The sequence below is a fragment of the Phascolarctos cinereus genome, unplaced genomic scaffold (genome assembly GCF_003287225.1).
Source record: "Phascolarctos cinereus isolate Bilbo 61053 unplaced genomic scaffold, phaCin_HiC Scaffold_4;HRSCAF=312, whole genome shotgun sequence".
NCBI lineage: Eukaryota > Metazoa > Chordata > Mammalia > Diprotodontia > Phascolarctidae > Phascolarctos > Phascolarctos cinereus.
Genome location: NW_027555847.1, coordinates 687,631,576 through 687,655,301, shown reverse-complemented (window position 1 = coordinate 687,655,301; position 23,726 = coordinate 687,631,576).

Below are 23,726 nucleotides of genomic sequence, written 5' to 3'. Positions count from 1 at the left end.
TAGGGTTTTCTTGGCTAAGGTAGTGGAGTAGTTTGTCATTTCCTTCTCTAGTTCATTTTACAGATGAGGAAACTGAGGCAAACATGGTTAAGTGAACTTGCTCAGGGTCACACAGCTAGTAAGTGTCTGAGGCCAAATTTCAACTCAGGAAGATGAGTCTTCTTGACCCCAGGCCCTGTGCTGTATCCACTGCACCCCCTAGCTGCCCATAAGAAATAAAAAGCCTTGTGCAGTGAGCAGCACTTGAGTCATTCTTTGAAAGAAGCTAGGGATTCTACAAGGCAGAGGTCTGAACTGGGAACACAATAGATATAGGTGACCATCTGCACAAAACATGGAGATGGGAGATGAAAATTTCAGAGCTGACTGATTTTTCTTTCTTATACATACTCTTCCGATCTCTCCAATTGGACTGTAAGCTCCTGAGGAGAAGGGACATTACTTGCACAGTTTACTCAGTAGATAGGGATAGGAATTAGACCTGTGATTTCACTATTTTCAGGATGTCCCAGGTGAGGGCCAGCCCTTCTTTTCAATTAATATTCATAAAAAGGATTGCAGCTCACTCAGAGATTAAGTGATAAACCCAGGGCACAGAGCCAGTGTGTGTCAAAGGTGAGACTTGGTTCCAGGCCTTCTTGGTTTCCTGGTCCTTCTCTATCCACTATGCCCCACAGGCACTGAATAACGGTTGGCTATTTGACCCCACAGATCATCCTTCTCCAGAAGGGCTAGGCCCTTCCATTATCAAAGATTAAACCATAACAACAGCAACAGCAACAGCAAAGCCTAATAGGAAGAATGAAAAATGGAGACAAAGCACCTCCTTAGCAGAAATAAATACATGAATTGTTTTACAGAGTTTAACCGTTAAAAAAACAAACAAAAAACAAACGTGAATTAAATGAAACCATTCTATGTAGCTAAATCATCTGTTAGGATTTCGGATGCCCCAGATCAAAACTGCAGGAATGTATCACCATTACAAGGGTGACGGTTGAGGCAGGTCAATCTTAGCATGGGTACTGGGCATGGGATTTTCCCCCAACACATTGAATTTCTTGGGGGCAGGTGGGGAAGAAGGGAGGAAAACCATCTCATCCTCAAAAATTTTTGAATGATTACTACAAAGCAGTTGACTTTCAGAGGGAATGGAGTGCTAAATTGCTCTGTGGGTTAAATTCTCTGTTTATTTAAAATTAACCGAACTATAAATCATAATTGTCACATCTAATAAACATTGATTTAGGTAGTTTCCTGCTCATACCAGTGCCTGGGAATACTCTGAGCACTGAGAGGGATGTGATAAGCGAAATGTAACAGGTGCGACAATTTCCAGCAGCCAATTTGAGTGTGCCCTTTGGTGTGTGATTTAGTATCAACTAACCTTAAAAAAACAATTTTCTCTCCTGACAAGCCATTATAGATGGATGGAGCTGGCAGCCTCATTCTGCTCCCCTTCCCATGCCCCCTCCCTTCAGATCAGTGAGGTAGGAAGATAAAATAAGGTGCAAACAAGATTACGCCATCATTAGCTCTGTTCCTGTCCAGCTCAATCAGCCACTTTACAGATGGCACACTCTGTGATCCTTGCACTTGCCTGCTGGCTTTATCCTATCTCAGGCCAATATCTTCTTCAGAATCAGAGCAGTAGCCAGATTGTCTTTCCTTTGGTTTTACTGACTAGGCAATTGTTGGTCATAATTACCCCCAGGACATAAGGGTGTTCATACACATTTCCATTTTGTCAGTGAAGATGTTTCTTCAGACAAAACAGATCTTAAATGTCTCTCTAAAGGTGTGGATAGACTTTGAGAGTTTGCATGAAGGAAAAACTCATTACAGAATTTTAGAGTAGGAAGAGACCTCAATGACCATCTAGTTCAATCTGTACCTGAGCTGGAATCACCTGTACATCACATCCAGCAAGTCATTACCTCCACCCCTTAGAATATCCAACTTCCTTCAAGGCTCACCTCAACCACCCTCACCTTCTGCAAAAGAATTGTCCTGGTCCTCCCAGCAGCTAGAGCTAGCCACTCAGATCATCTTCCATCTACTATGTATATATATTATATTAATATCTGTTTATATACATGGGGTCTCCCCCACTAGAATATGACCTCCTTGAGGTCAGGGACTGCTTTTGCCTTTCTTTGTATCAGAGCAGGTAGGTGGCTCAGTGGGTAGAATGCTGGAACAAAAAGACTTATGTCACTGATTCTGTGTGTGATGTTGGGGAAGTCACTTAAGTTTTCTCAGCCTCAGTTTCCTCATCTTAAAAATGAGGATGATAATAATAGTACCTGCCTCACCTGATTATTGTGAGGACAAATGAGATAATAGCATTTAGCACAGTGCTTGGCATGTAGTAGGTGCTTAATAAATATAGATTGATTGACATGTAATGCATTTTGCCAATCTTAAGGCACAATATCAATGCTAGCTATAATTTATATCTCTAGCACTTAACACAATACTTGACACATAATAAACGTTTTATTAATGTTTGTTGATTGACCAATTGTAAGAGTTCCAATGAGGGAAACCCTATTACTTCCTGAGGCAGCTCATTGCACTTTGGAATAGTTCACTGATTTGGGATTTTTCCCCCCTGACAATACGCCTCTTTGAAACTGATCCATTTATCCTTGTTCTACTCTTCAGAGTTGAGGATGACAATACACGCTCTCTTCCATGTGGCAGGACTCCTCATACTTGACAATACTTGTCATGACCATAATAAGTGTTTCCTTTTCCAGTTTGACCATCCCCACTCCCTTCAATCTATCCTCATATAGTATTAGCTTGAGGTCCTTTACCATCCTGATTCCCTTGTTTGGTTACTCTACAAGAATCAATGTCATTCCTGGAATGTGACATCCTAAAGTGAGCATGGTACTTCAGTCTCTCCGTGTTGGAGCCAGATTATAGATAATCTTTAATTTAGCAATCTGGAATTCAAAAAAATTTTGATAGCCACTAGAAAGTCAATAAAGGATTTTGATTAGGAGAAAGATATGATCAGAATTGCATTATGGAAAGATTAATTCAACCTGGGAAGAATGTACGGGGGAAAGGAAAGACTAGAAGTAGGGAGACCAATTGGATAGCTATAATGTAGTAGGGGGTGGATGTGAGTAATAAATGCATGTCCTTTCTGGTCTGTCTTCCCAGAAGGCAGTTACCACTCTTAGGTTTCAGGTTAACTCCATGGATAGCTATTCCTAAAGCTAAAGCACATGTGCCCCCACTGGTGTGCTTCCCATTAGTAATCAAAGATTAGGCACAATTAGCTCTTAACAAAGGCATTCACTAGGATGTTATAGTAATAACAGCTGCTACAAAACACACTTTAATAAACTGGTGGTGCATTCTTTTACAAAAAATACACAGTGTCCTTGGGAAGAGTGGGAACATTCTCACAGTCAGGGGTGATGAGGCCCATGTACACATGCACCAATCATAATTCCTTTTGTTCAAGGCCTTAAAAGTCTTTCTTTCTTTCTTTCCTTCTCTCCTTTCTTCCTTCTCTCCTTTCTTCCTTCCTTCCTTCATCTCCTTCTTTCTTTCTTTTTTTTCTTTCTTCTTTCTTTTTCCTTTCTTTCTTTCTTTCTTTTCTTTCTTTCTTTCTTTCTTTCTTTCTCTTCTCTCTTCTCTCTCTCTTTCTCTTCTCTTTTTTCTCTCTCTCTCTTTCTTCTTTCTTTTCTTTTCTTTCTCTTTTTTTCTTTTCTTTTCTTTCTTTCTCTCTCTTTCTTTTCCTTCCTTCCTTCCTTCCTTCCTTCCTTCCTTCCTTCCTTCTTCCTTCCTTCCTTTTCCTTTCTTCTTCATTCAGGTCCTCTTTGATGCATTATTTCTGCCCAGCAGTTTGATCAGCTGCATCTCTCTTCAGCCCTTCTATTGATTTCCAGGGATCATGATTCTTGAAGCTGTCTCCTCTTTTCTGTGACTGTATCTCCCTTGATCAGCGTTTGTCTGTAATGTCTATTTCTGCTCTCCATCGGATGCATGTTTCGTATTGGTGCAGGAGTGCCCCTTCAAAGTTATACGGCTAATATATGTGGTGTTTTGGTGGGGAGGGAAGAGAAAGGGAAAAGAAGAGAAGGGAGGAATTCTCATCCCTCTCCCCAGGGTCTTCTCTACAAACAATTCTCAGTTTGCAAAGTTCCCAACTCTCAAACATAAACTATTACATGACTTGCTTTTTTATGTCTAAGCCTGAAGGACATGACTGATTGTTTTAGACAATCACTAGATGTTTCCTATGTAGTTTCAGTTGCCTTCATCCAATGCCCAAGGCCTATGATCTTCAAGTTGATTAAGAAATTTCTTCACACATTTGTTCTGGGAAAATGATTTAGAACCTCCTTTATACTCCTTCACACCTTGTGATTACATTCTGGGTTTCCTGTGACTACCTCAACTGTGTATATGAGGGGGCACTTCACTTCATTTACTATAGAAAAGGAAGACTTGGTCTTGGTAACTGACTGGATTTGGGAGAATGAAAGGAAAGAAGAGAGTAAGCCTTGGAGCTTCCCTCTAGGGATTTGTATCACTTCAGTTGTTAATACTTAAGCTAGAGAAAATGGAAGGCACCTTAGAGTTATCTAGTACAACTGTCTCCCTTCAGTTTTACAGGCAATGAAACTGAGGTCCAGAGAATTTGAATGATCTCATAGAAGTAGCAAGTGCCACAATTGGGATTTGAACCCAGGTCCCCTAACTCCAAATTTGGAGGGTTTTTTTTCCCCAAAGGACCACATGGCCTCTTTGAAGTACATTCCCTTTTAGTGGGACAGCTAATCTTAAACTGACCTACAATAAAAACATAAAAAGAAAACAAAAAATAATGGCAGAGAGGAAAAGTCTTTTCTGTGTTCTAGTCCTGGCTTTTCCATTTCCTCTCTGCAGGATCTTGAATGCTTCATTTCCGTTTTCTCATTCTAAGTTTTCTCATCTGGCATGTGAGGTGGTTAGACACAGAAGTGGAAAGCTGATTGTTAAAATTCAGAATGTAACGAATCAGGGCTTGATTTATTGTTTAGTTGATTGTCTAGGCTTAAGAAAGTGATGGACGAAATGTTAACAATGCTGATAAATAAATGTCAATAAGATTAAACTTCAAATTGTCCTGTGCATACTTTTTTTTTGGTAGGGGCATGATTGTTAAATATTTACCATCAGAACCCTTGAATTTCTGTTTCTGGTTAGTAAGAAGGCAGGAGGCAACATTTGGGGAAATAGGCAAGAAGAATAAGTTAAAAATATATGTGGAGGGGGCGGAGCCAAGATGGCAGAGTGAGAGCAGTAACTTGCTTGAGCTCTCCCCCAAACCCCTCCAAATACTCATAAAAATGGCTCTAAACAAATTCTGAAGCAGCAGAACCCACAAAAAGACAGAGTAAAACAAATTTCCAGCCCAAGACAACCTGGACGATTGATCAGAAAGGTGTATTGCACTGGGCTGGGAGCACAGTGCAGGCCGGGGTGGGGGCGCAGGCAGCAGGAAACCTGGAGCAGGCCTCAGAGGACTGAAACATGGGCAGCTGTGGTGGTTTCCAGACTCCTCAATCCACCAATGCCAAAGACAACTTAGAAGGTCAGTGGGAAAAGTCTGTTTCTGTGGTGCTAGAGAGGAAGGGGGTTTCAGCTCCATTCCCCAAGAGCGTGGCCCTGGGGGGGGCAGCTGCTTCCCGAGCTTCTGGCCCACAGACTGAGGGGGAATCCAGTGGCTGATCAGAGAGGGATTGCAGGGATCTCTTTGCCAGTGCTGAGGCAGGAATCTCTTGCTTTGCCCGTGTTTGGATCTGGGTCACAGTTCTGGGCAGTGGTGCTGGGGTGAGGAGGAGTGGCTGTGGAGGAGCTTGTAGTGGCTGTGAGAGGAACCCTCTCTCACAGTTACAGGACAGAAAGGAATACTTGTGGTCACAGGCCAGGAAAGGAGTAAACACCTCACCCCTTATCATACCACCTTGGAAGAACTGAAAATTTACAGGTCCCTACAAGTATCTCTGAAAACAGCTATACAAACCCCTGAAGCTTGGGACAGTACATTCTCCACATTGGAAGCAGACTCTTACCTTAACAAAGAGTTTAAAACTCAAGTAATTGGCTGGGATCATGAGCAAGCAGTGCAAAACGAGTCAGACTATATGATCTTACTTTGGTGAAAAGAAGATCAAAATATACAACCAGAAGAAGACAACAAAGTCAAAGCTCCTACATCCAAAGCCTCCAAGAAAAATATGAATCAGTCCCAGGCCTTGGAAGAGCTCAAAAGGAATTTTGAGAAGCAAGTAAGGGAAGTAGAGGAAAAACTGGGAAGAGAAATGAGAGTGATGCAAGAAAATCATGAAAAACAAGTCAACAGCTTGCTAAAGGAGACCCAAAAAATACTGAAGAAAATAACACCTTAAAAAATAGCCTAACCCAAATGGCAAAAGAGGTCCAAAAAGCCAATGAGGAGAAAAATGCCCTAAAAAGAAATTTGGCCAAATGGAAAAGGAAGTCCAAAAGATTATGAAGAAAATACTTCCTTACAAATTAGAATAGAGCAATTGGAAGATAGTGACTTTATGAGAAATCAAGACACTGTAAAACAAATCCAAAAGAATGAAAAATTAGAAAACAATGTGAAATATCTCATTGGAAAAACAACTGACCTGGAAAATAGATCCAGGAGAGAGAATTTAAAAATTATTGGACTATCTGAAAGCCATGATCAAAAAAAGAGCCTAGACATCATCTTTCAAGAAATTATCAAGGAAAACTGCCCTGATATATTAGAACCAGAGGGCAAAATAGAAATTGAAAGAATCCACAGATCTCCTCCTGAAAGAGATCCCCAAAGGAAAACTCCTAGGAATATTAGCCAAATTCCAGAGTTCCCAGGTCAAGGAGAAAATATTACAAGCTGCCAGAAGGAAACAATTCAAGTACTGTGGAAACACAATCAGGATAACACAAGATTTAGCAGCTTCTACATTAAAGGACCACAGGGCATGGAATATAATATTCCGGAGGGCAAAGGAGATAGGATTACAACCAAGAATCACCTACCCAGCAAAACTGAGTATAATCCTTCAGGGGAAAAAATGGTCATTCAGTGAAATAGAGGACTTTCAAGCATTCCTGATGAAAAGACCAGAGCTGAATAGAAAATTTGACTTTCAAATACAGGACTCAAGTGGAACATGAAGAGGTAAACAGGAAAGAGAAATCATAAGAGACTTATTAAGATTGAACTGTTTACATTCCTGCATGGAAAGATGATATTTATAACTCATGAGACCTTTGTCAGTATTAGGGTAGTTGAAGGAAAAAAATATGTATATATAGTAGATAGATAGAGGGCACAGGGTGAGTTGAAGATTAAGGGGTCATATCTGGAGAATAAAATTAAGGGATGAGAGAGGATTATACTCAGAGAAGAAAAAGGGAGAGGTAGAATGGGGTAAATTATCTCACAAAAAAAAACAGAAAAGAAAAGTCTCTTACAGTGGAGGGGAAAGGGGAAGGTGAGAGGGAATGAGTGAATCTTATTCTCATAGGATTTGGCTTAAGGAGGGAATAACATACACATTCAATTGGGTATGGAAATCTGTCTTACCCTACAGGAAAATAGGGGAGAAGGGGACAAGAGAGCAGGGGGATGATAGAGAGGAGGGCAGATTGGGAAAGGGTAATCAGAAGTAAATACTTCTGAGGAGGGACAGGGTCAAAAGAAAGAATAGAATAAATGGGAGGGCAGGATAGGATTAAGGGAAATAGAGTTAGTTTTTCACAACATGTCTACTATGGAAGTGTTTTGCATAACTGCACATGTATAACCTATATTGAGTTGTTTGCCTTTTCAGTGAGGGTGGGTGGGGAGGGAGGAAGAGAGAAAATTTGAAACCTAAAGTTTTAAAAATGTATGTTTAAAAAAATGTTTTCACATGCTATGGGAAATAAGAAATACAGGAAATGGGTACAGAAGTCTATCCTGCCCTACAGGAAAATAGAAGGGGAAGGGGATAAGAGAAGGGGGAGAGATAGAATAGAGGACAGACTAAGGGAAGGGATATTCAGAATGCATGCCATCTTGGGGTGAGGGGAGGGGTGAAATGGGAAAAAATTTGGAACTCAAAAACTTGTGGAAGTGACTGTTGAAAGCTAAAAATAAATAAACTTATATTTAAAAAAATATGTGTACAGCTGTTTACAGATGTGCAGATATATTCTTTTCTAAATCTTAAAAAAGCACTTTGTAATCTAATAGCTTATTCCCCAAAAGTCACCACCACTGGATATTCCTCTTTACGGATGTTATAGTATCTTTATTTTTTTAACCTGATCTATGATTTCGTTGGTCTAATTTAGGAACTTCCCATTAATAGAGACAAGCTCCTTGGGGGCAGAGACTCTCTTTTGCCCATGCCTGGCTTAATAAATATTATTAATATACTTAATAAAAGTCCAAAATTAATTAATAATACTAATACAATACTTAACAAATGTTTATTTGACTCAGCCTCAGTGTTCTCATCTGTAAATGGGGATTAATCATAGCACTTGCCTCACTGGGCTGTTACAAGGCTAAAACGAGACATTGTATGTAAAGCAGTTTGCCCACCTGGAAGTGCTACATTAATGCTAGCTGTTCTTATCATGACCCCTTGGATGTGTATGATGCATGATGTAGAAGAGATTCTTATTCAGGCATGTTTTCTGTCTGATGGCTTCTAGAATTCCTTCTGATTGGGATTGTAACTCCAAATCCAGAGGTCTTTCTATGACATCATGTTACCTGTTGACCTTGATAATGTAACTAGTACAGACTGGAGGAAGGCCAACCCAAAGGTCTAAGAAAGGGGCATACATAGGAAATGGGGCCTGGGTTGTGTTGACATGACACAAAATAACCCATCAAAAAGGCAGATTCAATTACTTTGTTTGGTTTCAGTGAGCCCTGACCATCCATTACCTGATTTCATTTTCACCAGGGGATTCACTCTAATTATTTTGTGTGATTAGATGCCTCACGTTTTAATAAGGACTAGACTTGTAATTTCATTAGTATAGGGAACTTCCAGATAAGGAACTCCCTCTACCAATACAGGTTGGCCCCTTCTCTACAGCTTATATTCTTAGAAAGTTTGGGTGTGGAGTAGGAGTGGGAGGGGAGAGCTGATGGGGTGGAAGTGGGAAGCATAGAGAAGTTAAATGACTTGCCCAGGAGCACTCAGTATATGTCAGAGCTAGATCTTGGATTCAGATCTTGGCTCCAAGGCCAGCTCTGTCCACTATACCTCTCCCTTTTAGTCCTTCTAATTTCCAGTGAAGGGGGCAGAGAGTATGGCATCCTATCTGACCCCACATCCGTGATGTCTCAATCCAACAAAATTCTATCAGTTTTGGTGCAAAAGATAATAATTAGTGCTGTCCAAACAGAAGAGTTGACATAGGCTATACTCTTAAGGGGGCAGCTAGGTGGTGCCATAGTGCACAGAATGCCCACCCTGGAGTCAGGAAGATGAGTCTTCCCGAGTTCAAATCTGGCCTCAGATACTTACTAGCTCTGTGACCCTGGTCAAGTCACTTCACCCTGTTTGCCTCGGTTTGCTTATCTAAATGGTAAACCACCCCGGTATCTCTGCCCAAGAAAATCCCAAATGGGATCACTAAGAGTCCGATATGGCTGAACAACAGCAGTATTCTTAAAGAGCTAAAAAGCTCACAGATGATGGTCTTCATTCCCAACAAATGTTGGAATTCTCATTTGTAGAGACAATCACATAGGCTTCCGTTTCTTTGGTGGTTGGTAAGCAATAAAATGAATTATTTCAATTTTTTTTTCATTTTTCAAATGGATTCTTCATGTCTTCCACCCTCTCCCCCGCCATTTGTACCGAATAATACTGGACTACTGATGTTGACCCTCAATAGACAAAATCTTTAATCTCATATTAGGTGGGGACAAGAATAGCTCTGGGTAATAAAGAAAAGGATAGACTTGGAGCCAGGGCAATGCAGGTTCCAACCCTGCCTCAGACACTTACGAGCTGCGTGACTGTGGACAAGTCATTTTCACCTCCCTTAAATCTGCTCATCTATAAAATTCACATGAAATTACCTGTAGTACCAACCTCCCAGATTCAAGTTGTGAGACTCTGGTGAGGTAATTTGTGCAAAGTGATTTTGCTTACCTTTCAACATTATATAAATGTTTCCTATTATGACAATGAGGAAGATGAGGAAGAAGGAAGAGATTTACAAAACTGGGGGTTGGGAAATTCCTAAAAAAGTTATTCTAAGTAATGGAGCAAGTCAACCTGAGACCAGCTAATGCAAAAATGGTGGAATCATGAATAGTCTATGACTTGCCCAAGTCAAATGATTTGTCCTTTAAATTAAGGGATTAGACTAGATCAGGGGTTCACAACCTGTGATCTACAGCCCTCAAGGGTTCTGTGGATAGAATTCAAGGGGTCTACAAATTTGGATGGGAAAAAAAATATTTATTTTTATAATTTCTAACTGAAATTTAGCATTTCTTTCAAGTATTTAAAACCTTATTCTAAGGGATGAAGCAAGTATTTATTAAACACCTAGTATATTCCAGGAGCTGTGCAGTATATAAATACTATCTCATTTGATCCTCACAAAAACCCTATGAAGCAGGTGGTATTTATTATCCCAATTTTTAGTTGAGGAAACTGAGGCAGACAGAGGTTAAGTAATTTGCCCAGGGTCAAACAACTAGTATGTATATGAAGTAGCATTTGAACTCTAAACCCAGTGCTCTATCTATTATGCCCTCAGCTGCCCAAGGCTAAGAACCTTTGGACCAGATGCTCAATCTAAGGTCCCTCTCAGCTCTGACATTTGATATTCCTTAGAACACATTCTACTCTCATGTTCTAAGTCGTTTTTCCTAAAGGACCTTTCATCTCTGACAGTTTTTTTTTAATATTATAAGGCCCCTTCTTGATCTGACATTCTCTGTTCTCAGATCACTTCTATCTTTGACATTGTGCAATGGTCTCTCTAGCTCAAAGAAGGTGGTAGGGTGTAATGCCTTGAGGGTGCCCTTGTCAAAATGACCCGGGTTCAAAATTGATCTCTACCTCATAGGGTTGTTATGAGAACAAGATGAAAAGTGCTTTCAAACACAAAACCATTCCATAAAAATCAGTTGTTATAATAGTAATATTTTGCCACCTTGGGCAGAGTCTTTAATCTCTATAGGTGTCAGTTTCTTCATCTGTAAAATGATGACTTCTGAGTTTCCCTTCAACTCTTAATCTATGGTCTATGATTCTTAGAAACTGCTCCGCATTTGGAAGCAACATGATATAGGAGAACAGAATTCTGCATTTGAAGTCAGAAGATGTGGGTTCAAATCCCACCTTCATCACTTATTAGTTGGACAGCCATGGACTGGTCACTTAATTTCTTACAGCCTTAGCTACCACATCCGTAAACTAAGGGGTTTCAGACTAAATCATCTCTAAGGTGTCTTCCAGTTCTCAATCTATGACCTTAAGCCACTTGAACTCCCTGGGCCTCAGTTTCCTCATCTGTAAAAATGAAGTGTCTGGGTTAGATGGCTGCCAGAGATCTCTTTGAGCCTTAGGTCTGTCATCCTATTGTCAAGTTCATTTTGTTGTAACATTCTATGACTCAATTCCCATCTATCTTTTGTTGCTGCTGAGCCCCTCATAGCATGAGAGATATGAATCATGAAAAAGTAATTGGAGGATTAGAACATTCTCTCTCCTAGTCCCTCAGATGACACCAGGCGCTTATGGGCCAGAGTGGTTTTTGAGACACTTAACAGGTAATTTACAAGTCCCATAATAAACAAAGCATTACTGTTTATGAATGTTTTATGATGATATTATGGAAAAATCCATCTCTGCTCAGGCAATAGTAAGAAAGAAAGATTGTCCCCCAAAGTGCCTCCAGAATGGCATGTACATCACCCTCTCTCCCATTAGGTGGGCAGATGATAATGAGTGTTTATATTTAGAACAGGGCGGCACATCTGTAAAAAAAATAATAAAAATACAGACAGTCTGCTGCTCAGTAACCTGATTATATGGAGAGCACGTTGGAGGACTTTGAAGATGAGCTTATCTTTATTAAAAATCTGTATAATTAAAATAAATGACAATAAACTGGGAGATTATGGGGGGGTTGGGGATTGGAAAGCAGGGCAGATTGCATCCTGTTCCAAGTAGTTGATAAATTATCTTTATCTTCTATTTTAATCATCACAATTCCTTATTTTTATTTCTCCCTTTACAATGTGTAAACTCATTCCTTTCTATTATTTCCTTGGATCTTCATGGTAGTCCCAGGAGGGAGACAAGGCACAGATTATTAGCACCATTTTGTAGTCCAGAAAAGGGTAGCTTAGAGAAAGGAAAAGTCTTGCCTAAAGCCACACTGCTGGGTCAGAACCAATACTGGAAGCCAATTCTCCAGACTTGAAGGGCAGCTCTTGGATCTGTATCACAGTGGTGGAACCTCCACATAGGATGGGGTCATCCAATCTGGCATTTGTAATAAATCGCCAACCACGGAGATGAGTGACAATCATTATCTCAGCTTAGCAGACAATAAAATAAAAATAGGGTGGCTCTGGGACTGTGTATGTGTGGAGCCTGCCTCCCACACTTCCTTGGAGAGGATGTGGCCTCTCCTGGACTTTAAAGTTTCCCTTATTTCTTGAGAATGCCTCAGTTGCCCTCTCTGTTCTCCCACAGCATCCACTTGGCTGTAGGCCCATAACAGAGACATTCTGGTCAATTTATTATAGAGAAAGCAACAGCCAATTCTGGGGCAGAGTCAATTTAGTAACCCTGGGGAGTGTAGGGTGCAGGCAACCAACCCTTCATTGTCTCAGTGACTAAAAAGAAAAGTCTCATCCCATTGTGCTCTGTTCAAGTAGCTACATCTATGTGTAAAGTATTCATTTGTGGAGGTGGCATAATGCTGGGGATGGGATATTAACCCAGGGTAAGGAAGACCTGCGTTCAAATGGCAACTTTACATCTGCTAGTTAAGTGACTCTCAGTGTCCTACTCTATAAAATGGAGCTAATGGCAGCACCTACCTGTCAGGGCCGTTGTGAACATCAGATGACATATAGCATTTAAAGCACTTTTGAAAAACCTCGAAGCACTATGGGAGTGCTTTAGTTATTAACATTTTCTTAATCTCATCTTTATGTTTTTAGATTGATTGTTGTCTTTTGTTCTCAAAGAGTTGGACAGAAATGGAAGTACTTATCATTTGTTGTTCAGTCATTCCAGTGATGTCTGACTCTTTATAACCCTGTTTGGGGTTTTCTTGGCAGAGATACTAGAGTGGTTTGCCATTTCCTTCACCAGCTCATTTTACAGATCAGAAAACTGAGGCAAATGGGGTCAAATGACTTGCTCAGGGTCACATAGCTAGTAAGTGTCTGAGGTCAGATTTGAACACTGGAAGATGAGTCTTTCCTAACCCTAGGTCCAGCATTCTATCCACTGCGCCACCTACTGCCCACACTCATCATGGGACAAGTCATTCTCCCGCACTGTTGTGTTATGTTTACTGTTAGGCAGACTTTCCTGCAGATAAATATAATCATTGATATTTGTAGTTGAATGAAAGTATTGTGATTGTTTCCAGAACTGTGATTATATTGTCTAAAGAATCTCTCTACCAATGCAGATTTGTGTCTGCTCTGCAGATTCCAGTCTTAGAGAGTTATTTGGGACACTGAGAGGTTAGATGACTTGTTCAGGATGATACAGCCAGTATGTGTCTGAGCGTAGGGCTTGAACACGCTACCAAGAAGAAGAGCTGCACCAAAGAAGAGCTAGATTTTTCACTAGACTGTGAATCTCTTGTGAGCAGGGACTGGTTTTGCCTTTCTTTGTATTCCCAGGACTCAGCATAGTGGCTGGCACATAGCAAGTGGATTGATTGATTTCATTGATGTGAGAGATGAATTAAGATTAATTTGCTCTCTTTGGCCCCAGAGGGTAGAGTATAGATCAATAGGTGAAAATTGCAAAGAAGTAAATTTGATCTTGATCTAAAGGGGGGGGGGGAATACCACGACAAAACTTTCTAACCACTAGAGTTATTCAAAACTGCAATGGTCTAACTTTGACCCAACATAACACCCTCTTTAGAGGTCTTCAAGCAAAGGCTAGATGACCACTTATCAGGTATCTTAGGATGGATTTTCTTCTTCCAATATGTGTTAAACTAGATGGCCTCTGAGGTCCCTTCCACAATCTAAAAACCTGTCATTCCAAGGGATCATAGGATCATAAATTTAGATCTAGAAAGGACCTTAGAGGTTTTTTGACCAATCCCCTTCATTGTTTAGATGAGAAAACTGGTGACCAGAATTTTCCTCCATTTCTTTCTTATCATGATGATGCTATTGGAGACTACGGAGGCAACAGAATGTTGATGAAAGGAAAAATAGTAGTGATTTCCCAAAGCTATACAAGTATTAAGTGGCAGAGCCACATCCCAGGGAAGGAGAATGTAGAAGATCATGAAGCAGCTGATCGTCCAGTTTGACTAGGGCGGAGAGTATGTGGAGAGCTAGTATGAAATACAGCTGGAAAGGTCAGTTGGAGTCAGATTATGGAAAGCCATGAATGTCAGGATAATTTATTTAAATTTTCCTTGGTAGGCAATAAGAAGATATTGAAGATGTTTGAACAGGGGGTTGATATTATTAGACCTGTATATCAGGAAGATTACTTTGGCACTAATACAGAGGATGGATTGGAGAGAGGAAACATTGAAGGCAAGACAGTCAGTTTGAAGGCTGTTAGAATAGTCCAAGAAAAAAAAAAAAGAAATGAGGCCTCAAACCAGGGTGATTACAGTGGGAATGGAGAAGAGGGCATCTATTCAAGGAATATTGTGGCAGCTGATGTAAAAAGATTTGGTAACTGATTGGGGATTGAGAGAGAGTCGAGTCAAAGGTCATAATAAGAATACAGGCTTGGATCTTCCCAGGGAGGAAAATAGTGGTGTCATCAGTGAATCTATCATGCCAGGGCTATCATCTCCATCTGAACATGCTGAGAGGAGTTATTCTCCATTTTTCTTATCATGATGGTGATATGTGAGACTGTGGAGGAAATAGAATACCGATGAAAGGAAAAACAGAAGAATGATGAAAAGAGCTGGATTCATTTCTCTGCTTTGTAACTTCTTGTGACAGCTAGGTGGTGCCATAGTGCACAGAGCTCTGGGTCTAGAATCAGGAAGCCAAGTTCAAATCTAGCCTCAGACACTGTGTGACCCTGGGTAAGTCACTTAATTTCTGTCTGTCTCAGTTTCCTCATCTGTAAAATAGGGATAACAGCACCTACCTCCCAGATTTGTTGCAAGAATCAAAAGAGAACATATTTGTAAAGTGCACTGTAAATCTTAAGGTGTTCTACAGGGTATTCCAAAAGTCTTAGTGCAGTTTCATACTTCAATAACCTAAAATGACACTATGACTTTTACAATACCCTGTATAAATGTTATTATCATTATTATTATTACTGATCCCTGAGCCTAAAATAAGAAAGACCTGAGTTCAAATCTGGATTTAGTCACTTACTAGGTATGTGACCTGGGCAAGTCACTTAACTTCTGTCTGCCTCAGCTTCCTCATCTGTAAAACAGGGACAACAACAGCACCTACCTCCTAGGATTGTTGGGAGGATCAAATGAGATAAAATTGTAAAGCACTTAGCTTAGTGTCTGTTAGCAACGATGATGACGATGATGCCAGTCACTTCCCATTCTTGGACCTCAGTTTCCTGTTTTGGAAGGAAAGATAAATTGGTCTCTAAGATCCTTTCCCATTCCAAATCTGAATGATCCTAAGTTGGCAGGAAGATTTTGTTTTGGACAGAAAGTGGAAACTGCAGAATTGTTAGAGCTGTAAGGGACCTCAGAAGCCACCTAGTCCAACTCTTGTATAACATCCCCCTTTGAGTGGTCATTCTTGGTTAGTGAGAACTCAGTACATAGGTTGACTCCCAGACACTCCACCATACTTCACAGATATTTCCTGTTATTCCACGGAGGTCACCAAATGAGTCCCCAGATCCCACCCTGGCCATGCTATCCTTAGTGAGCTAACCATCTTCTGGTCTGCCACACCCACCCCATCACATTTCATAGACATGGCGTATGCTCTTCCTGTCCCCCCTTTCTCTGGGGACTGTAATCAAGTAAAAACGATCATTGTAGCTGGAAAAGACATGGCCAAACCACCGTCCTATGGCTCTGCTCACCATCCCTGTGACTTTCCAGACCAGAATTCCCTTCCCTGACCATCACTCTCCTATATATGCTGTTATAAAACTGTAAACACCCAGAGACTGCACTTTTTTATGTTTGTATCCCCAGTACTTAGTACAGCTCCTGGAAAAGAGTAAGAACTCAATAAATGCTTTTTGATTCATTTATTGATTCATTCAGCTCGTGCTTGAAGACTTCCAATGAGGGAGAACTACCACATCCCTTTAGGTGCTTTGATATAGGTGACAACAAAACACGTTAAATGGAAATGACCAACCAGCCGCCGATGTTGATGCAGTCATGGTGCTCAAGGGAGAAGCTGTGAGCAGCAGTGCAAATTTGGCAATCATTCCAATTGAGGTGATAATTGAACCCATGGGAACAGAGAAGATTGCTTGAAGGGAGAGAGTATAAGGAGACTATTTAGGGAAATGTCTAAACCAAGCTTAATATCTTTTCTTCAACTCTAAATGATTTAAACTTCCATCATTTCCCAGGGCCTTAGTGACCAAAATCTTGTAACTATGATCAAAGTCCTCCCTCCCATGATCCTCTCCATTGAGTTACCATCCCATATCCCCCATTAAGCATCCGTGTGAGTAGCTACTTTGACTTCCCTTACACCCCAGCTCAATCACTTTCAAAGTTTTACAATCTGAAGAAATAAGAGGAACTAATATTTTTCTGTCTATTGGAGCATATCACAGTAGACTGCTTCATTTAACAGGCTTCTAATAATGACTAGGAAAATAAATTAGCTTTAGTTTGTAGGGTAATTATAGAATCCCTTGCTTTCCCCATTTTCCCCTCCTCTTATTTCTAAACGATTATTTGACTTTGAAAACATCTTTCAAACTAGTGGATTCTCCTCCTTTTGGATTAGAAATTCATCTACTGAAAATTACGTCCTTTAAAACTAGTATTACTCCCAACCTATCTCAGAAAGATGAGGCTGAGTGACAGGTAAACCAAGAAAATTCTCACTTGATCAAATGAAAATTCCTCACCCACCCACCAAGCATTTCTCCTGTGAGTGGGCGCTTACTGACCAAATGCAATTTTAAAAAATCGATTTGTGAATGATGAGTTCTGAATGCCAGCTTACCAGATCATTCTGAGCACAGAAGCAGACATATCCTCTTCCACCCCTACAATGAACTCCTTGCTGGGAATCTGAGAGAGGGAAGGGGTGGGGGTTATCAGACACTGCCATGGCCAAGTCTACCATGCTGGACACTCCTCCACCCAGCCCAGGAGCAATAGCCAAGGTCAACATGCTGTCAAACACTCCCACAAGTAAAAGTACTAATACAGTCAGTTATACAGACATCTGACCAACATGGTACCAAATGACTTCACATATAGAATACTGGTTCAAAACACACTGAACACTAAGGTAGAGATGCAGGGAGGTTTTGCCTGGGCAGAATACAGTACAGAAGCTCCAGGTTTTCTTGCTGACAGATATACATAAACAGGAAAAAATGCAGCCCTGTTCTTGCTCTAATCAGATTTGTATGACAATCAAGGAACAACTTGGGATAGAGGTAGATATTTGTCATCTCAGATTTCACACGTCTCCTATAACTTCCTATGGAAATAACTTGGGAAGAGTACCCAAAAATAGTTGGGGGAAATGGATTCACAATCAGAAAATACATCAGAAGTTATAAGTCATTTCTTACCCCCAAGTCATACAGTTGATTGGGACCATAGAGTTTGAATCAGTACAAGATGCAGGTGGTTAAAAAGATCAGACTAGATTTCAAACAAGGGTAGTCTGCTGGCAAATTGGCTATGGTGGCTCATAGCCCTCAGGATACATTAAAAGAGTCATAACTCTCTCTGTCAAGGAGAGGCTTTCTAGCTATTGCACCCCAATCATGTGCCCATAAGTCTCCGTAATGATTTCAAGCTCTTTTCATCTGAGTAATTGCCAGCATGTTTCACTTTACTTAGTCAATTAGTCAACAATCATTAATTAATTGATTGATTAAGCATTTAGCCTGCCAGTGACTGATCATAAAAAGGGAGGAAAAACATGGTTCCTTCCCTCAAAGGACTCACATGCTAAAGGAGGAGACAATATGCAGATAACTCTGTACACATATATGATGCAAACAGAGGAGATAGAAGGTAATCTCTGAGGGAGGTAGTAGCAGTAGAAAGGACTGGGAAAGTCCTCCTACAGGAAATAGTATTTGAGCTGAGTTTTTAAGGGAATCCAGGGAAGCCAGGAGGCATAGGGACAAGAGTACAGAGAGCATTCCAGGTATGGGCATAGCTACAGAATGGATTCAATTTGATTTCATTACAGTTCCATTCAATTCAGTTCAGATTCAAGGAGAATCCTCTCCTGTAGCTTAGCCTATATAAAATAAGAGGGAATGCTTACCCTTACAGTATAGCTCTACATCATCATTGAGAGCTTAAATCTACTTCGCTGTAGTTTCCCCTCATTTCTCCTAGTTCTCTGTCAATTCTGTTCTGCCACACCCTAGCAAGTTTTGAGTATACGCTCGTCTGCTGTACCAAAAGAATAGCCTATGGAAGATTCACAGGCTGCCTACATGATGCTGATTTTTTTAGTCTCCACAGCTCTTGAAGACCATCTACAAAACTGTGCAGGAGTTGAGATCTACATTTGGTAGATAGAATATCAATATCATTCAAAACATGGGTCCTTGAAATATTGGGGCATTCATTAATTCATTCCCTATTAGTATCCTCTTCTTGAAATCACTTCATATTCCTTATTTATGTACACAGTAGAGAACATAAGTTCTTTGCAGGTAGGGACTATCTTTATATCCCAGAGCTTAATTCTGCACCTCTGATCATAGTAATATTTCATATATTTGGAATTGGATTAACCCAGTGCTTACTACATGCATGGCTTTGTGCTTGGCACTGAATTGCAAGTCAGATCATTATAATCAGAAAGCTGAAAGGGATCTTACAGCCCCCACATTTTACAAAGGGAGGAACTGAAGGCAATAGGGAGCCACTGAGGGTTCAGGGTCATATAGTAAGTTAATGGCTGAATTGGAATGACACCCCAAGTCATCTGATACCCAATCCAGGGCTTTTTTCCATTTGATCAGATCAGACCTCTCTCTATAGGTAAGCAAGGCTGCTACCAAAGAGTCATGAGAATACTAATATCCTTTTTTTAGAGACTGGCTGGAATCAAAGGACTCCAAGGCTGAAGGGATCATGGTAAGCATGTAGTCCAGCCCCTTCCTTTCTCAGAAGAAGAAACTAAAGAGATTGATATTTCAGACTTTCTTACATTAAACTCATTTGGCTAACAGACATTTGTGCATTTCATAGAATTGCAGATGCGGAAGGGAACTTTGAGGCTATCTAGCGTAACCCACACCTGATCATGAATCCTACCTCCAAATATCCCAGAGAAATCGTCTTCCAGATTCTTCTAGAATATCACCAGTGATGGGCAATGGAACTGGGGCTGGGGGTGTGGGGTTACCTACTCACTATTTTCTAAGTCAGCACCTGCCATTTTTGGATAGTTCTATTTAGCAGGTGGCAGGACAGCTAGACAATGGATAATGGCAGGCCAGAACACAGGAAGACTTGAGTTTAAATCTTTAAATAGCTGTATCACCCTAGCCAATTCACTTAACTTCCCCAAACCTTAGCTTACTCTGTAAAATAGAAATATTAGTTTAACCTACCTCACAGGATTCTTCTGACATTAAATAAGGTGACAAATGCAAAATGCTTTATGAGCCTTAAATGTTGGTTACTGCTACAACTAATAGTACGATGACTACTGCTATTATTATTACTACTCATTCTCCTCTGCTCTGCGTACACCCTTTGCCCCCCCCACCAATCTTTTCTTCTTCCAGTTGAACACCTTCATTTCTTAGTGTGGATCCTCAAATGCTTTGATCTTCAATTCTCTCACCATCCTGTTTTTGGATTCTCTCCAGTTTGCCAATATCCTTCCCAAAACTTGGTGTCCAGAATAGGAGGCCATGCTCCAGAAATTGAGACATGATTATTAGGAGCAGAGTAGAAGGGAGGAAGAACTTCAAAGAGAAGATGGGTCTAGAGAAGCTGTGACCCTAGAAAAATCCAAGCTGGAAGAGATTTGTATTTGGAACTATCCAGTTTAATGCTTTCATTTTACAAAAAAATTGGGTTGAAAGAGAGGAAGTAACTTGCCCAAGGTCGCATAGCTGTTTAGCTGGAGAAAACTGTAATAAGGATGCTTGAGAAAAGCTTACTTCCTAACTCCAAAGGGCAGGCTGGTGGTGGGAAAGAATTCCATCAGCAAACAGGAGGGAGCCATTGCCCTGGGAAGCAGAGGCCAGCAGGGGGCACTGCCTCTTTACAGGAAAAACGCTCAAGGATAATCCATCCCCTGAAAATGAAATAAGGTGTCCCCAACTAAAGACATTAGCCTCTACTGAGAAGAGTCAAGTGTTTGCCAAGAGGAATGAGGAAGAATAGGAGCTTCTGTTCCCAGGATGGGTGCTTGAGCCAGAGAACCTGAGAACACAAGAACTATAACTTTCTCAGTAGTTTTAATTTAGAATCTCTCTCTCTCTCTCTCTCTCTCTCTCTCTCTCTCTCTCTCTCTCTCTCTCTCTCTCTCTCTCTCTCTCTCTCTCTCTCTCTCTCTCTCCTCTCTCTCTCTCTCCTCTCCTCTCCCCTCTTTTCTCCTTTCTTCTATTTCTTTCTCTCCTCTCTATTTATCTATTTCTCTCCCTTCTCTCCTTCCTTTCATCCCTTCATCCCTTTTTTCTCTATCCTCCTATCCATCTTTATCTTATCTCCTCTTTTCTCTCCCTCATTTTTTTACCCTTTTCTCCTTTATTCTCTGTAGCTCTGTCCTCTTCTTTTCTATCCTTTCCTCTCTCCCATCTTTTGTTTCTTCCCATTTCACCCCATTTTACTCCCCATCTTCTTTTTTTAGCACTCCTGCTTTTCTCTCTTTTCTTTCCCTCTCTTCTCTTTCTTTTCTTCCCTTCTCCTTCCATTTTCCTCCTTCTTAAAGTTTTCTTCCTGCCTTTCTGCCCCTTTCCCTCTTCCTTGCTTTCTCTCTTCTATTCCCATCCTCCCCCTCTTCTCCTTCCTGGAACTCTAGCTCTCTGACAATTTCCTACTTGTGTGACCTTGTGCAAGTCACATAACTTCTTTCTGTTTCCTCAACTGCAAAGTGAAGAAGTTAGACTATAAAGCTTCTGAGCTTCTTTTTAGCCCTAGAGCTATGATTCTGTGATTTACTTTCCTCTTTCTCTTCTGTTCTCTTCCCATCTTTTCATTCTCACTCTCTCCCACACCTACTTTTTCTTCCACTCTCTGACTGGTATTAAATGGATAATGGTGAAGAGGGTAAGAGAGATGGAAAGGGAAAGGGAGGGAGGAAGGGAAGGAGGGAGAGAGAGCTGAAAAAAGAAAAAAGGGAATATGAGAGGGATGAGAAAAGAGGAGAGGGGTGGGTTTTGTTAGAATGAGAATGTTAAGAGAAAGAAGAGAGAAAAGGAAAGGGAGACACGAAAACAGGGGAAATGGGATGATTGGGAGGGAGAAAGGGAGCTATAACCTTCAAATCCCAATTTTGTAGATTAATATCCTGTGACCTTAGGTAAGTCATTGCATATCTCTGAAGGGCTGGACTTAGGTGATATGTAAGATTTCTCTCAAATAAAAAAAGTGGATAATTTGAATACAGGTATATGAATGCTAGTCAATCCAAGGCAAAATTAGATTAGCTCTAGTAACTGAATTTGAAGTTAGGAGACCTTGGTTCAAATCTCAGACATATTGTCATAAGCAAGTATTGCTTATGACACCATTGAGAGCTTTTGTGTCTTTCGCTCTCAACCTTATAAACCACAGGAGCCAGAGGCCTCTGTGGCTCTCCTCTGGCTCTGGCAGCTCTGTGTATACTGTCCATTGGTGCCTACATGTGTCTTGCATCAGGGACCTTTCCTCTTGATTTAATTATGTTCCTGATGCTTTTCTTCCTGGTTGGGGTAAAGTCTGGGATTTTCTAGGTTTTCTTCCCATCCATGCTCTCAGTCAATTTTAGCAGCCGCCGAGAAAGTCTATCATTTGAGGTTTCAGCTCATTCTGCAAACCAGAAAGCCTTTATTAAGCTACTACTGTGGGGGGCAGCTAGGTGGTACAGCGGATAAAGCACTGGCCCTGGAATCAGGGAAATCTGAGTTCAAATCTGGCCTCACATACTTACTAACTGTATGACCCTGGGCAAGTGACTTAACCCCGATTGCTTCTCCTCCCCCCTAAATAAATCAGTATTCGAGAATCAAAGCAAAGTTAACCTTTTTTTTAAAAGTTGATACTCTGTATCCAAGCACTATGGTACCCACGTGCTGGGGTTACAAGAACATAGACATGGTAGCATCTGCCTAAAAAAGCTTAGCCCTTAATTGCAAATAGATCATTGGTCTGGGAGTCAGGAAGAACTATGTTAAAGTCCAGCCCTGGATGCTTACTAGTTGTGAGACCTCAGCCAGTCAATGAAATGAACAATAGTAATAATAACAATGATAGCTAACTTCTATATAATGCTTTCTATGTCCTAAGCCCTTTACAATTACTAATCTCTTTGGATCCTGGAAACAACCCTGGGAGGCAGGTCTATTATTATTTCCATTTTACAGTTGAAGAAACTGAGACAGATACTGGGACTTGTCCAGGGTCATATGGTTAGTGTCTAAGGTTGGATTTGAACTCAGATCTTCCTGACTTCAGACCCAGTGCTCTGTCCACTGTACAATCTAACTGATCCTAGCAACAAAAAAATTCCTCAGTCGAAATCAAGAAGTCAAGTGATTCACCCAGAATCAGACCACTATGAAGCATCACCACCATTAGAAGTCATCAGTCTTTCTGATTAGTTAAATTTAGAAGTCTCTGTCCAGGGAGAATTGTAATTCAAGTTTCTTTTCAAGAATTTCCCTTTCTAAAAATTCCCAAGTGAATTACCTTAGACTAAACTTTAGATAGAGAATTATAGTATTTTTCATGTTGAAAAGTCTTTGAATAGAGGGTAGAGAACTTCTTCCAAATGATCCATTTAGGGCAGCTAGGTGGTGCAGTGAATAGAGCTCTGGCCTTGGAGTCAGGAGAGCCTGAGTTCAAATCCAGCCTCAGACACTTCTTAATACTTACTAGCTGTGTGATCCTGGGCAAGTCACCTAACCCTGATCACCTCACCAAAAAATTAAAAAGCTTCATTTAAAGAGGCTATCTAAACTGGTTGTCTCTGCATTTCTCACAAGTTGAACTCCTTTGAATTTTTCTACCATGACCAGGAGCCTTATCATTCTACAAGATCATTCCAACCCTGGAACTCATACCGCATTAGTACCCTCTGCCCTTGGGGTGCTCTCTCTGATTAGAGAGGATGAAGATGAAGA